This window comes from Elephantulus edwardii, unplaced genomic scaffold, assembly GCF_000299155.1.
Source record: "Elephantulus edwardii isolate Elephantulus edwardi_28Jun2011 unplaced genomic scaffold, EleEdw1.0 scaffold00146, whole genome shotgun sequence".
NCBI lineage: Eukaryota > Metazoa > Chordata > Mammalia > Macroscelidea > Macroscelididae > Elephantulus > Elephantulus edwardii.
Window position 1 is genome coordinate 3,376,743 of NW_006399896.1, and position 7,178 is coordinate 3,383,920.

Here is a 7,178-nt window from a genome sequence, read left to right on the forward strand (position 1 = left end):
AGGGTAACACTGCATGGTTCAAAATTGGGAAGGGTGTACTCCAGGGATGCATCCTGTCTCCATACCTTTTCAACATGTATTCAGAACAGATTATCCAAGAGGCTGGGCTCTATGAGGAGAGAAGCTATGTGTATGTTTATTAAACATCTTTAAATGTCGTTTAAGAAGCCTTAGTGGGACAAGGGTTAATCACTCAGGTGTAAACCCAAATGTTAACAACTCACACTTCCTAGTGTGTCATCTTCTCTTAGAAAAGATTTACTCATCTGTTCCCTCAAAAATTATAACCTAGAAAACCCTGTGGGGCAGTTTTTCTGTCATTGAGCATTGCCGTGAGTTGGATGGACTCATTGGTACAACCACCAACATAAGTATATGATTTGTAATCAAATTACATAGTGTGAGGAAAAAAAGATCCAACTACAGAACATTATTCAGTCACAGTGCTTCTAAGAAGAGGGACAAGAAGAGGTAACTTGCTTGCTCGGTAAAAATGTGAATATATTCTCTGAAATGCTCCACTTAGTGCTTAAATTTGACTAGCCAGTCAAAGGCTGTGTACCTAATCTCTATACAAATAATTGGTGAAGCTTTTATATTCAATTTTAGTTCCAAAGAAATGGCATAGTATCTTCTTTATGTTTGAATGTTGTGACATGATTACAAGGAGCCATAACTTTGTCTACACAAGTATTATAAAATTTTGTATATATGGATTTGAACTGTCAGTTATGACAGCATAACTCCTTATCACTAAGCCACCAGAGAGAGGTAGGCAGTGTGAATTCACCAGCAGCTTCACAAGAGAAAGGTGGCCAGTCTCTTTCCTTGGTATTTGTAGCCTCTGAAAACCCACTGGAGGGTCAGCTATGAGTTGATGCCAACTCAATGACACATAACCACAACTACTATCAGAAATCCTATGGCTCCTGTACCCAGCCTGATCATCAGCTTCTGAAATGTATATCATAGATATGAGAGGACAAAATGAGATTTCAGTAGATGTAAAGATACTGGTTGTGATTTGCATTCTGGTTAGTGATTGTGAGACAATTTGAGTACCAGAGACTGGATCTGTCCTGGCCAAAGCCATGCTTGACCCCAGGACTTAGCCTAAGTTCTCTTTTAGAAGCTGGGCCTCTACTGACCATGTGGAGGTGGTTGTCTGTTTAGATCATTAGTGGGCAAACTCTTTCAGTTGACGGCAGCAGATCCCCTTCCCCGGAAGTTACCTCTTTTCTTCCATCCTCTACTCATCTATGACCTCACAAACCCTCTTAGCCTTTGTTTAAAAGAATCTGGCTGGACTTAAGGGTGTGGCATATGGATACAACCTATTTTCCTTAACAAATAACAAAATCTAACTCACCAGAATAGGCTGGCAGCAAGTTACACCTTCATTTGTGATGCATGGTCTATTACTATTATGTTGTTGTTGTTGTTGTTGTTGTTATGTGCCATTGAGTCATTTGCGACTCATAGTGACCCTATGTACAACAGCCCTAAACCCTGCTCTATGCTGTGCCAATCACACTGCCTCTGACACACCCATCCCGATTACCCCAGTCACTGAATCAATCCATCTCATAGAGGGTCTTCCCCTCCTGCGCTGTCCCTCCACCCTCCCAAGCATGATGTCCCTCTCCAAGGACCCGTCCCTCCTGGCAACATGTCCAAAGTATGTCACACGAAGCCCCATAATCCTTGCCTCCAAGGAGTAGCTTGGTTTAATCCTCTCCAAGATGAATCTGTTTGTTTTCCTGGCAGTCCATGGTACATTCAGTACTCTTCTCCAGCACCACAGCTCAAAGGCATCAAGTCTCCAGAGAGACACCGTTGCTCTTGAGTATTTTAGAGAGGTCCCTAACAGCAGACTTTCCCATCGCAATACGCTTTACTATTATACATTGTAGTATGTTGCCACTTCAAAGTCTACCATATGTCTGTCATACTCACCTTCTCTAATCTGTTCAGTCCATGGAGTAGCCTCTGGGTCATCCGTCTTACTGAGGGTCTTCCTCTTTCTGACCCTCCACCTTTCTCAGAATGATGTCTTTTTCTAAGGACTGCTGCCTCCTGACACCATGCCCAAAGTGTGTGAGACTAATTTTCACCATCTTTGCCTCTGAGGCATTTAAGAGGGTTTTTTTTCTGTCCTCATGATACATTATTCTCCAAATAGACAAACTTCTGAAATTAATTTTCTTAGAATGTATATTTTATAGGGATGTAGAAAGGATACAACCCTGACACACACTTTACATTATTTCAAGCCATGCAGAGGCCCCTTACTCTGTTCAAACAACAGATTCTTGGTCTATGGGTTTTTGGACATGAGCACAATTAGTGTTCTGTGATTCCCATTCTTCTCAATTTTATCCATAATTTATTATTGTTACCACCTAATTGAGTGGTTTTGCATGATGTATGATCAATAGAACAGAAGAAAACATCTTTCTCTCAGACTATCTGATAACTGTAATGGTAGCCTTCCTATCATGGCTTCTTCTGAAGCCACTTTCAATTTCTGACAGGTCCTTGTTGATCTACTATTTCAACTGGTGGGCTTCCCCCCCCTTTTTAAAATTAAAATATTTATTATTAATTTCAATCAAAATTTATAGAGACTTTGGATTTCCATTCATTCATTGTTGCACTTTTCTCCCCTCCCAACCCTTCCCCCCAGTACACTTCCCTCTTTGAAAAGTAAAAGAAAAATTCATTCATTGTTTTACAATCCCTCCCCCCCAGGTTCACTCCACCTTGAAGGCTTTGCTCTAGACTCCCTTCATGACAAAAATACCTGTAGAAGTGGAAGAATATCCCTTGGTCATGGATACGAAGACTCAATATTGTAAAAATGGCAATACTACCAAAGGCAATTTACATGTTCAATGCAATCCCAACACAAATACCAATCCCATTCTTCAAGGAGATAGAAAAGGCAATGTCCAGTTTCATTTGGAATGGAAAGAAGCCCCGAATAAGCAAAGCACTCCTTAAAAATAGAAAAAAGGTAGGAGGCATCTCACTCCCTGATTTCAAATCCTACTACACTGCTGTGGTGGTTAAGACAGCCTGGTACTGGTACAATGACAAACATATAGATCAATGGAATAGAGTTGAGAACCCAGAAATCAGCACATCTACCTATGGTCAATTGATTTTTGACAAGGAGATGAAATCAGTTAAGTGGGGAAACGATAGCCTTTTTAACAAATGGTTTTGGCAAAATTGGAAAACTGCAGAAGACCCGTACCTCACTCCATATACAGAAACCAAGTCAAGGTGGATCATGGACCTAGGACTGAAACCAAGGGCTATAAACTTCATTAAAGAAAACCTTAAAAGAACTCTCAAAGTCCTAATCCACAACATAAAACAGCCTTCCAAGTATCCTGAAAAAAACAGGAGAGGATAAAATACATGAATGGGACCTTCTAAGAATCAAATCCCTATGCACATCCAAGAACTTCTCCAGCAGGGTAGAAAGGGAAGCCACAGACTGGGAAAAAGTATTTGGTAATGACATATTAGATAAGGGACTTATATCCAGAATTCATAAAATACTTGAGCACCACAACAAGATAAAGGTAAATAATCCAGTTGAAATATGGGCACAGGATATGAACAGACACTTCACCAAAGAAGACATTCAGATAGCCAACAAGCACATGAAGAAATATTCAACTGTTTTTAAATAATCGTCAGTAAGTTTTTACTTAATAGTGATATGAGTCATTATGTGTCACCTGTGATTCATAGCAACCCAATGTACATTAGCTCTGAACCCTGTCCTATCTTGAGCCAACCTCATTGTCTTCAATATATCTAATCCCATTTCTCCAATGACTTAATCAATCCATCTTATCCTGGGTCTTCCCTTCCTGTGCTGTCTCTCCACCTTTCCAAGCATGATGTCCTTCTCAAAGGACCAGTGCCTCCTGGCCACTTGCCCAAAGTATGTGTGACAGCACTTCAAAATCCTTGTCTCCAGGGAGCAGCCACCCTCTCCAGGACAGACTTGTTTATTCTCCTGACAGTCCATGATACATTTAACATCCTTCTCCATGACCACGACTCAAAGGCAATGATCCTTCTACTATCATCATTAGTTATTGTCCAGCTCCATGATCCATAGCAAGTAATTGTGAAGACTGTGGCCTGGATCAGGAGCACTTTTGTTTCTAGATTGATATTGTTGTCTTTATTTAGTATTCTAGAGATGTCCCTGAAAGCAGGCTTTCCCAGTGCAATTATTCTTTTGAATTCCTGGCTTCTAGTGCCAAGAATGTTGATTGTGAAACCAAGCATATTGAAGTTATTAACAATCTCTATCTCCTCTGTGTCCATCATGAACCTGCCAACTGGCCCAGTGGTGAGAATCTTTATTTTCTTGATATTGAGCTTCAATCCATATTGAAGACTACAGTCCTTGATGGTCTACAACAAACACATGTCCTCCATAGTTTCAGCAAGCAAGGTTGTGTCATCTGTATAACACAGGTTGTTGATGAGTCTTTCTCCAATTCTGATGCCACATTCCTCCTTCATAAAGTGCAGCCTCCATACATTAAAAAGGTATTTTGAATCAAATAATTATATACTATTCTGGAGATGAATAGGTGAGAAAAATGGGCTCTCCTTCGTAGTTAAAAAAGACCATTTCTAGGTCCATCATGAAATAAAATGATGTGAGTGATGGGATAATATTCATACACATACAAGGAAGACCTGTTAATACCACTATCATTCAAATATATACACCACCAACCAGGACCAAAGAGGAGGAAATAGATAACTTCTACCAACTTTTGCAATTTAAAATTGATCAAACATACAACCAAGATACTCTGATAATAATGGATAACTGGAATGCAAAAGATGAGAACAGGGAAGAAGGATCAGATAGTAGAAAGCATGGATTTGGTGACAGAAATGAGACTGAAAGAATGATAGAATTCTGTACAATCAATGACCAATCTATGAAACCACGTTTTATAAGAAATATAAACAGCAACTACACACATGGGCATCACCTGATGGTCTACACGGGCATCACCTGATGGTCTACACAGGCATCATATTGATTGCATCTGTGGAAGAAATCACTGTAGAAGCTCAATATCAGCTGTAAAAACTAGGCCAGGTGCTGATTGTGGAACAGAGCATCGACTACTCATACGAAAGTTCAAACTGAAGCTAAAGAAAATCAAGTGAAATCCACAAAAACCAGTTTGGCCTCAAGTCTATCCCACCAGAACTTAAAGACAATCTTAACACTAATGAGCAAAGATCAGATGAGCTGTGGAAGGATATTAAAAAAATATTATTCATGAAGAATACAAAAAAGTAATTTCAAAGACAGAGGAAAAAGAAAAGACCAAGATGGATGTCAGAAGAGACTCTGAATATTGCAGTAGAAGGCTGAGAAGCTAAAGTAAAGGGAAGAAATCAAGAAATTAAGGCGATGAAGATATTTCATAAGGAAGCACAGGAAGACGAAGTAGTATAATGAAATGGACAAGGAGCTGGAGTCAGAAAATCAAAAGTGACTAACTGAGCAATTCTTTAGCTGAAGGAACTGAAGACAAAGTTTAAGTCTTGAGTCACAATACATAACGATGCTGAAGGCAGAAGTTGCATGACTCAGAAAGCATCCAAAGTAGATGAAGACATACACAGAGGCACTGTACTGAAAAGAATTGGCTGGCACAGAAGAATTTCATGAAACTACATATGATCAGGAGGCAATAGTGATGGAGGAATTTCAAGCTGCTCTGAAGGGCTTGGCAAAAAAAAAAAAACAAGGCCACAGGAATTTGTGGAATATAAACTGATATATTTCAGCAAACATATGCTGGCCTGAATGAACTCACCAGATTATGCCGAGAAATCTGGAGGATCGACCTGGCCAGCTGACTGGAAGAGGTCAGTATTCATCCCAATTAAAAAAAAAAAGTGACCTAACAGTGTGGACATTATGGAACAATACCGTAAATATCACACACAAGCAAGATTCTGCTGAAAATTATCCAAAGATAACTGGAACAGTGTATCAGCATAGAACTGCCAAATGTTCAGGCTGGGTTTAGAAGAGACCACGGCACTAGAGATATCATAGGCAACGTTGATTTGGCTGAAAGCAGAGAGTGCCAGAGAAATGTCTGTCTGTGTTTCATTGACTATGCAAAGACATTTGACTATGTGGATCACAAGACATTTTGGCTAACCTTGAGAAGAATTGGAATCCCAGAACACTTGACTGTGAAACCTATATTTGAACCAGGAAGCAGTAATCAGGACAGAGCAGGGAACACTGCATCGCTCAAGATCTGGAAAGGTATGTGTCAGGGATAAATACTATCTCCTACCTTTTCCATCTATATATGAATGATAGTGTTTGCTAATATCTGTACTCTATTGGATCAATTGTTTTCCTGGAATGAAATGAACTGTTCAGGTCTTCCAAATTTCTTAGCGTAAACTAGTGAGCATACCCAGACCTGCATGTGATTTTTGAAACATATTAATTAGTTTTATATAAGTCCCTGGGGCCTTATTTATTTTGGTGTTTTGTTTCGGGTTTGTTTTTGTTTTCTTTTTTTCCGATGCCTTCACTACATCTTGAACTTCTTCCTTAGTTTCTATTAGTTCTTGATCATTCTTACATCCTGAAATGTTTCAGCACTGATCCATTAATTTTGGTACAGTCATTCTCTATTCCTTCCATCTTCTTTTGATGCTTCCTGTATCATTCAGTATTTTGCCTGGCTGTAATATTTTGCCTGCACCAGACACACCTTAGTCTCCAGAGAGACACCATTGCTCTTTAGTACTTTAGAGAGGTCCCTAACAGCAGACTTTCTCATCTCAATACGTCTTTTCATTTCCTAGCTGCTAGTGCCAAGAGTGTTGACTGTGGAGCCAAGAAAACTAAAGTTTTGAACCATCACAATCTCTTTGCCATCCATCCTGATGCTGCCAACTGGTCCAGTGGTGAGAATCTTTGTCTTCTTGATACTGAGCCTCAATCCATATTGAAGACTGCAGTCCTTGACCCTCTGCAGCAAGCACTTCAGGTCCTCCTCACTTTCAGCAAGCAGGGTTGTGTCATCTGCATAACACAGATTATTGATAGATCTTCCACCAATCCTGACACCACACTTCTCATAGAG